The sequence below is a fragment of the Phacochoerus africanus genome, chromosome 2 (genome assembly GCF_016906955.1).
Source record: "Phacochoerus africanus isolate WHEZ1 chromosome 2, ROS_Pafr_v1, whole genome shotgun sequence".
Classification (NCBI taxonomy): Eukaryota; Metazoa; Chordata; class Mammalia; order Artiodactyla; family Suidae; genus Phacochoerus; species Phacochoerus africanus.
In genome coordinates, this window is record NC_062545.1 from 165,535,042 (window position 1) to 165,545,365 (window position 10,324).

Genomic DNA, 10,324 nt, shown 5'->3' on the forward strand with positions numbered 1-10,324 from the left:
TTATGGGCTGATGTTTTATGTATTTAGCCTGTATTCCCAACTGAACTTTGAGCTCTCTTAAGGTAGGTATTTCGTTATATGTGGGATGAATACATAGCAGAAATTCTGTAAATACTTAATTAAATACTTATCTTCCAACTACTTCTGCGTGGCAGAAAGCTAGGATGGTATCTTCAGAAAATCTGACATAAAATTAGAGCAAATTATAATTGACAAAGAGGTGTTAATGGACACAAGTTCTACAAATTTCTGCAATGGTTGCTCCAACTTATCGAGTGTCCCAGAAGGAATTCTCAGGAGCCTGATGAACAGAGTGTAGACTTTGTCCTAGAAAATATAAAACAAAGGGAGCTGTACACAACTCAGTTTAACTTTTTCTCAAATATGAACAAAGGTCATGTAGCTTTGGCATCAGACTGGTAATGGTGTTATCACACAGGCAACATAAATTTGGTAGTTTCAGGGCATCACCCCAAAGCACATACCTGGATTATTAGGATCGGCACCCAATGAGCCTGGATTGAGACAGGTAGGCTCTTTGATGATGTAAATTTTATAAGATTTACAAATTGGTATTCAAATTTGGGGACTTGTACCATGGAGATACATCAAGACTTCCATTTGGTATTTGAGCACAGAGGAGTATCACGTTTAAATAAAATACCATCTGTGTTAGAAAGGGTTCAAATATAAAAGGTCATTCTTTAGGAACCACTTGACTGTTTGACAAAGGAGCATGTTCCATTTATAAGTGTACATGCCCTGACCTGAAACTCACAGGTTGGGACAGTGTCCTTGCTGCAGAGTGTAGCCAGGTGGCCATGAGATGGAGCAGAGCTTGATGTCTGGGCAAAGAGCAGTGGGGCTCTAGCTGCACACTAGGACCCTTCTCTCTCACTTGGCACTTCATGTATAACCTCTAGTCAAGTTCCTGTCAGAAGCACAGAGTCATTTGAGATTGTTCCCTGTGATAACATGGATTCTCTACCAGGGGAGTGATGGTTAACACTTGTGGTCTTAGCAGCTCTTTGGAACAAAATACTTCAATATCACACCTACTTTCAGCTCCTTTCTGAGGGGTTACTGGTGCTTAAAAAACAAAAGTGAGATGCAATTTTTCAGCTCCAATAGTTTCCCTTGAGTTATTTACCTTTTGTGAACTGCATAGCTAAAGGCACATATGTCTTCACTTTATATAAAACTTTTTCCTTTTATACTTGATTCTACCTTTCAGAATCAAGTGATTTGCTAAGTGAAGAATATTTTTATAGGTTAGAGTCAGTGAATCGTCCAATTTTGCACTTGATTTTTTCAGATGAGGAAGCAGGCCTATGAAAAGTCTGGAATTTGATAAAGGTCATGCAATGAGTCAGAAACAAAGAGAAAAATAGGGTTCAAGCCTCCAGATTTTGAAACTGTATTTTTCAGTCTTGTCTTTTTTAACCCAAGACTCCATTTGAAAACAAACAGAAACAGAAAAAAACTTAGCTTCTCCTTTACCAGAGATTCTGATACAGCCTCTCAGAGAGTCATCATTCTGATGGGAATCACTGTAGCTTCTGAATAAAGACATTTCTTTTTCATAGCTGAACAGTGGTCCTTCGGATCAGCAGATATTAATCTCACCTGGTACATAACAGGAACTCAACATTTATATTCTAAAAGATACGGACAAAAAAAAAAAGTCTCATGTCTGTAGGTAGTCGGAGACTCAGAGTAATACTAAAAACATAGGTTAGAACTTTACAAAGTGCTTTCACATCTTCCTCCTTATGTGATTCTCACAGCAACCCAGGGAAGTATTGTTGTCATCTGCATTCCAGTTTTGCAGCTGAGAAAATTAAGACACAGAGTTTAAGCGATGGGGCAAAGGTCACAGCAGAACCAGGATTCACACTCTAACCTCCACTGCTGTTTCCATTACATCCCTATAACTTCCTCCAAAAGCTGATGAGATTTTAGAAGTACGTAGATTCTCTTCTTACCCAGAAATACCTCGCATCAGGGACTAAAAACTGCCATTTCATTAAGGCAGTGCCTCTACCACCACCCTTTCTTCTGCCAACAATGACCTGGGATATTTGTTAAAATACCTAAGTCCTTTACCTAAAGTTTTCGTTTGTTTTTGTTTTGTTTTCCTTTTTAGGGCCACATCTGCAGCATATAGAAATTCCCAGGCTAGGGGTCGAATCAGAGCACCCACCTATGCCACAGCCACAGCAACTCGGGATCTGAGCCTCATCTGCGACCTACACAGCAGCTTACCACAACGCCTGAGCAGCGCCAGGGCTCAAACCCATGTCCTCTTGGATGCTAATCAGCTTTGTTACCGCTGAGCCATAACAGGAACTCCATAAAGGTTTTGCTAAAATAGTCTGGAGTGGAGCTCAGGAATCTGTTTTTTATTGCTAGAATATTAGAATCAGGAGATGCTAAGGTTTATTTGCAAAAATGAATAAGGTGGAGTTCCTACCATGGCTCAGCAGTTAACAAACACAACTAGCATTCATGAGGACACAATGGGGACTACAGCACTGATTTGACCCCTAGCCTGAGAACCTCCATATGCTGTGGGTGCAGCTCTAAAAAGACAAAAAAAAAAAAAAAGAATAAGGTATGTTTTCATTGTGATGGTAGAAGCCTGAGCCTTTCTTTCTCAATGACTCTCTTTTAGGCTCCCTCTAATTACCACCACTTTCTCATCAGTGAGTCACTGCCCAGCCTTGCTATTGTAGGGAGACCAAGGATTCTACAGGAAGATGCTCACCATCTCCTGGGCCTATCCTCAGGAGCTGGTGATGACCTAAGATAGTACAAGGTTGTCCCCCATCCCCAACCTCCTCAATTAAAGGACAGTCCCTCATCCTGATGTTCAGGGAGATGGTCAGCAGATGGCACTAATTCACCATGGCTTCCCTTCATGAACCTGCTGCATATAGAAAGTACCCAGGGCAGGGTCAAATCTACAGTGCCAGGCTACACCACAGCGACTTAGGATCTGAGCCTCTTCTGCAACCTACACCACAGCTCACAGCAATGCCAGATCATTAACCCACTGAGTGAGGTGAAGGATTGAACCTGTAACCTCATGGACACTAGCCAAGTTTGCCTCCACTGAGCCACAGTGGGAACTCCTGGGGGGAAGATTTCTTAAAACTAATCCATTGGAACTTCTGGTGTACCAAATCTTGAAGACAGTACTAGGAAATGCTTGTTTAGTATTTTCTAAAGGGCACAGATGTCAGGGGTAGAAGGACTGTGTATGGTCCCTAGTTGGGTCACTTACCAGTCATGTGACTTCTGGCAAGTTACTTCATAGGCCTGTTTTTCCAATAACTTGGGGTGCTCTTGACCTCCTAGGGTTAATGTGAATAAATGATTCTGTGAGTCATAGTACAGAGTAGGTGCTTAATAGATAATAAAGGTTTTTTGTTTGTTTTTTACTATAGTGCAATAATTTATGGCTTTCCTTTTATGCCTGTAAAAAACTCCTTTTTAGTTATGTTTCCTAGCCAACTTGTTGATGATGCCGCCATATTCCATTATACCTTAGCACTGTAAGGCGCTCACTTGATTTAAAAGGCAAAATTGAAAAAGAGAGATAAAAGAGAAAAGGTAGACCCTTGGTTTATAAGTCCTTTACAATTTGCAATTAACTTGCATTAGCCATAATATTAGACAATAAGAGATTTTCATGCTTCAGGAACAACCAATCATTTATTACTTGTAAGCACCCACTGAGCTGTGTGTGTAAAATAGTACCCATTGTTAAATTAGTCAATAAGAGGAAATGAAGAGAATATCTTCTGAGCCACCAAAATAGACATTGCAAAGTTGGAAATTTAAAGTTCATGTACTTGGAGTTCCCTTCGTGACTCAGCAGAAATGAATCTGACTAGCATCCACAAGAATGCAGGTTCAATCCCTGACCTCACTCAGTGGGTTAAGGATCCATCGTTGCCGTGAGCTGTGGTGTAGGTCACAGACGCAGCTCGGAACCTCTATTGCTGTGGCTGTGACGTAGGCCAGCAGCCGTAGCTGGGATTCTACCCCTAGCCTGGGAAACTCCATATGCTGTGGGTGCGGCCCTAAAAAGCAAAATGGGAAAAAAAAAAAAAATTCACATACTTTGCTCATACCTGGGCCTTCAGAATCTCATTCCGTGTCTATTTACTCATTTTAAATATTGATTTGGTCACATGGGTCTCCTTCCCAGATGTGAGTAAATGAGGAAAGAAGAGGTACTAGAAGCAGGCATACTAACCACAGCCAAAGGGTTCTCCAAGAGCCTGACAAAAAAGGAGGAAATAGAAAAATGGATGTAAGAACTCAATAAAAAGACAGATTCATAGATACAAAGAACAAATGAATGGTTACCAGAAGGGAGGGGGGCTGGAAGTGGGAAAAATAGATGAAGGGGATTAAGAGGTAGAAATCTCCAGTTACTAATATATATACTGTGTTCATTTTTATGTTCCACTGATCCTCATAATAGCCACATGAGATATATATTGTTTCACAAGTTTATAGTTGAAGAAACTGAAGCACACAGTGGTTAGATAACTTGTTGAAGATCACACTGCTAATAAGTAAAAGAATCAATATTTGAACCCCAGGTAGTCTGATGCTAGAGTCATGCATTTAACCACTGCACTATACTCTGCATGATTCACTATTAGGTCCTCTTGGAGGAAATACACTTTTTATTCCATTATTATTCTTTTAAAAAGTAAGGAAAATTTCTAAGAACATGTCTGCAAACTGTTATGTTACAACATAGGATGAAAATTGTCCTATAAATGTTTTAAAGAATCAAAAGGAAACTCAGGACATGTTGGTTTTTTTGGTTTTTATTCTTTCTTTTTTGGCTGTACCCCCAGCACATGGAAACTCCCCAGCCAGGGATTGAATCCGAGGCTCAGTTGCCACCTACACCACAGCTGTGGCAACACCAGATCCTTAACCCCACTGTGCCATAGTGGGAACTCCAAGCACTTGTTTTTAAAATGAGCAGGCAGTGTTCACTTCAGCAGTACATATACTAAAATGAGCAAGCAATTGGAAACTCTCAAAAGTGACCAGAGAGTTTTGAAAAAGAACTACAAAAATAAAAACTTTGAGATTAAAAATAGAATCATTTACAGCAGAAATTGGCACAACATTGTAAATCAACTATACTTTAATTTTTTTAAATGTGTAAAAATAGAATTGTTAAAATTACACAGATAAATTGAATTAGTATTTGTGTGGCCGCAAAGCGGCCTTCAAGAATAGGACAAAATAAAAAGATTTTTAGATAATAAAAACTGACAGAAAAAAGTTGTGAGACTCACATTTCTTGGTTTCAAAACTTGCTACAAAGCTACACTAATCAAGACAGATTGGTACTGTCATAAGAACAGACAGAGCAATAGAACAGAATTGAGGACCCCTAGCCTGGGAACCTCCATATGCCACAGGAAAAGCAAAGAGACAAAAAAAACAAATTTAAAAAAAAAAAGAATAGAATTGAGAGTCTAGAAACAAGCCCTCACTTTTATAGTCAATTGATTTTCAACAAGTGCCAAGCCCATTCACTGAGAGAGAAGACTCTTCACCAAATGGTGCTGGGTCAACTGGATAACCATATACAAATGAAGTTGGATCTCTACCTATATACACATACATATATTAACTCAAAATGAATCAAAGACTTAAATGCAAATGCTAAAATTGTGAAACTCTTAGAAGAGAATATAGGTCTAAGTTTATGACCTTGTATTAGGCAACAGTTTCTTAGCTATGACACCCAAAACATAAACAACTAAAAACAAATAAATTGTACTTTATCAAAATTTAAAACTTTTGGAGTTCCCTCATGGTACAGCAAGTTAAGCACCCTGTGTCTTCACTGCAGTGGCTTGAGTCACTACTGTGGCAAGGGTTCAGTCCCTGGCCTGGGAACTTCCGCATACCATGGGCATGACCAAAAAAAAAAAATCTTAAACTTTTGTGCTTCAAAGGACACTATCAAGAAAGTTAAAACACAACCCATGGAATGGGGAAAAATATTTACAAATCAAGTATTGATAAGGGGAGTTCCTGTCATGGCGCAGTGGTTAACGAATCCGACTAGGAACCATGAGGTTGAGGGTTCGGTCCCTGCCCTTGCTCAGTGGGTTAAGGATCCGGCGTTGCTGTGAGCCGTGGTGTAGGTCGCAGACGCAGCTCGGATCCCGTGTTGCTGTGGCTGTGGTGTAGGCCGGTGGCTACAGCTCTGATTAGACCCCTAGCCTGGGAATCTCCATATGCTGCAGGAGTGGCCCAAGAAATAGCAAAAAGACGAAAAAAAAAAAAAAAAAGTATTGATAAGGAACAAGTATTTAGAACATATAAAGAACTTTTACAACTGAACAGTAAAAAGACCCAATTTTTTAAAATGGTGCTATAGAATGAATGTCTGTGTCCCCCCAAAATTGATATGTTGAGAGCTAATCCTCAAAGTGATGGTATGAGGAAGTAGGGCATTGGAAGATAATTAGGTGATAAGGGTGAAGACCACATTAATGGCGTTAGTGCCCTTATAAAAGAGACACCAGGGAGTTCCCATAGTGGCTCAGCAGGTAATGAACCCAACTAATATCCATGAAGATGCAGTTCGATCCCTGGCTTTGTTCAGTGAGTTAAGGACCCAGCATTGCTACGAGCTGTGGTGTAGGTTGCAGATGCAGCTCGGATCCCATGTTGTTGTGGCTGTGGTGTAGGCCGACCGCTGCAGCTCCAATTCGACCCTGGTCCAGGAACTTCCATTTAAAAAAGTGTTTTTTTTTTTCTTTTTTGCAGCCCTAAAAAGCAAAAAAGAAAAAAATAACTCAATCCAAAAGCTGACAATAAAAATGACTTTTAAAAAAACCACCAGGTGAGATGGTAAAAACAAGCCCAAATATAACTACAAATTACCACATATATTTATTAGACTTGCTAGTTAAAAGACAGATTGTTAGACTGAATATAATAAACCAAAATCCAGCTCTAATGCTGTTTACAAGAAACATCTTTTAAAAGACACAAAAGCTACATAAGTAAAAAGATCTTTAAAAAAGAGACATACTGAGTAAACTTTAACCAAAAGACAGTTGGAAGCTATACTATCAGACGAAATAGGCTTTAAGACCAAAAAAGCATTACAGAAACAAAGAACTACATAATGATAACACATTCAACTCCCAAGAAGGTATGAAAATTCAATACATAATAGGCATCTACTAAGATAGTCTCAAAATCGTAAAGCCAGGAGTTCCCGTCGTGGTGCAGCGGAAACAAATCCAACCAGCAACCATGAGATTGCGGGTTCTATCCCTGCTCCATCAGTGGGTTAAGGATCTGGTGTTGCCGTGAGCTGTGGTGTAGGTGACAGATGCAGTTTGGATCTGGTGTTGCTGTGGCTCTGGCGTAGGCAACAGCTCCCTAGCCTGGGAACCTCCATATGCTGTGGGTGCGGCCCTAAAAAAAAGACAAAAGACAAAAAAAAAATGGTAAAGCCAAAATTGAAGAATCACAGGGAGCAACTGATAAGTACATCATCTAGTGGATGATTTCAACACACTCCTTATTTATAGAACTAAGCAATTAACCAGTGTATACAACAAACTTCAAAGAATGGGTACCACACAGGTATCATATGATGTACTTAAAGTTGCCTGATGTTTTGAAATGAAGAAAATCTAAACTTCCAGTAAACCCCACAGCTAGGCCCCACCCTCAGGCCTGCAAGCTTTGTAGTAGCCCAGCCTCCAGGCCAAAGAGCCCAGTGACAGCAACAGACATTAAAGGTTTATTGGACAGAGGATCTTACACATTCAAAACAAAGGATCCTGGAGCAACACCTACTGTGTATGGCAAACATTAGGGAGGACATGGCAGCAACCTTCCATCTTTGCTATTTGGAGGAGGAGGAGGCTACCGTTTACAGGTGGAATTTAAGTCAGGTTGACTCATCAGTTATCAGGGAAGCCAGCAGCAGGGGCAGGGGGCAATCATGTATATAGTTACTAATTAAGCCCTGTAATTAAGAGGATTGGCTTCTCATGTGAATGAAGCAGAGCCTGAGCAGTGGAGGTGCAGATAGCATGAGAACAGACATCGTGAACAGCCTGACCAAACACCCACAATGATCAGCTCACTGAAGTATTCACCTTTCAGGGTGTCACCCCAACTCTCCAGAATTCCTCTTCCCTAAGAATTTCACCACATCCCTAGCAAACATGACTGTAGAATAGGACTGCTCTTTATACCCCACTCCCCACTATGGCCACAGTTGATTGGACTAGAGGTGGAGCCCCAATTCAAAATGAGCCAATCAAATTCTCCCAGAAAAAAATCTGGGCTTAGGTCAGGGCTCTTCATTAGCTCGAAGAGATGGCTGTCTACCCATTGAGTTCCCGTCGTGGCGCAGTGGTTAATGAATCCAACTAGGAACCATGAGGTTGAGGGTTCGGTCCCTGCCCTTGCTCAGTGGGTTAAGGATCCGGCATTGCCGTGAGCTGTGGTGTAGGTTGCAGACGCGGCTCGCATCCCATGTTGCTGTGGCTCTGGCGTAGGCCAATGGCTATAGCTCCGATTCGACCCCTAGCCTGGGAACCTCCATATGCCGTGGAAGCGGCCCAAAGAAATAGCAAAAAGACAAAATAAATAAATATCCTGTGAACAGTGGGGAGCAGAGAAAGCTGATCTGCCAAGAAAACAAGGGGTTTTCCTGCAGAGAGAAGAGACCGCACTGTAAGAGGGAAAGACTGAAAAACAGACTGACTAAAGAGGACTTAAAAAGAGAAGTAGTCAGAGAAAGAGTTTAAGTAGAACGTGTAGAGCAAGACTGAGTTCTATTGAGAATGATGAAATAAAATTCCGATTTTTATGGCAAAACAAAATTTAAACAATTTTTTTTCTCTGCCTGTTTGGGCCTCTTCCCTCTCCCTTTAGTGTGTACTGCGCATCTGCATTTATCAGAGCTCCTTACGAGGTAACATTCCCTCTTAACCTCATAAAAGGTCGTAACCCCTTAGGAGATAAACTTCCTTCTTAATCTTGAAAAGGAGCCACAATGACCCCAATTTCCAATTTCTGGAGGGATCAGTATAGAGAAAAGATAAATGTTTCAATTCTAAGGTATAACTTACCAAACTGCTCTAAGTCAACTTGAGCAGAAAAGCAGAGAGTGATGGTCTGGATTCTGATGGCTTTGCAGTTCCTGGTTCTGGTCCTCCCTGAAGTCTGCTGGCAGCCCCATTACTGGTATAACCAGTGTGCAGTCCCACCTCTCCTCCTTGGCTGTAGCCAATCCCTTTGCCTGAAACTCCACCTGTCACGCACTGCCTACAACTTGGCTTGGTCTAAGTCCTTTCAATCTTTCAAGCCTTTGTTCTTGTCCTAACATCCCGGTGACATTTTTCTCTATCAACCCAGTTGCTAGAGCTCTTCAGACTGCAGAGATCATTCTGCATGGAACTTCCTTGGTTGGAAGCAGTAGCAGCCTGACTCTTCCCTCTCCATCTTCCTGCCTATGCCCTTCCTCCTGCCATCTGGTGTCCTTCTTCTTCTTCTTTTTTTTTTTTTTTGCTTTTGTCTTTTTAGGGCCACACCTGTGGCATATGGAGGTTTCCAGACGAGGGGTCGATTCGGAGCTACAGCTGCCAGCCTACACCATAGTCACAGCAACGCCAGATCCAAGCCACATCTGCAAACTACACCACAGCTCATGGCAACGCCAGATCCTCAACCCACTGAGCGAGGCCAGGGATCGAACCCTAACCTCATGGTTCCTAATCGGATTTGTTTTTGCTGTGCCACGACGGGAACTCCAGGTGTCCCTCTTCTTAACAGTTCATTCTCAGTAACTGGGTTATCGGCCAGTGTACAGCAGACTGAGACCAAAACCTTTGGGCTTTTTTTGAAATGAATGTGTTGTCCATCCTGTGTGCAGTCTCCACTGGGGAAGGGAACACCCAGTGAATCATCAGCTATTTGTTAAAGCAAAGGCCTCTTGGGAACAGTGCTATTTACTTCACTGAAAATTGTGGAAAGGATTTTAGAGATCGTTTAGATTCTAATCTAGACCAACTCCATTCAAATTTTTCTTCTCATTTATTTGTAATTGAGATACAATTTACACAAAGAATTTTATTAATTTTAGGTGTACCACCAGCCCCTTTATTTATAGGTGAGGAAAATGACCAAAAATCACACATCAAGCATGGAGCACAGCTGTCATTGGAAGTAAGCTGTTTAGAAAGTAGGTGTCATGAGCTCAACTTCATTGGTGTATCCTTTTCTGAAAGAGGCATCTGCC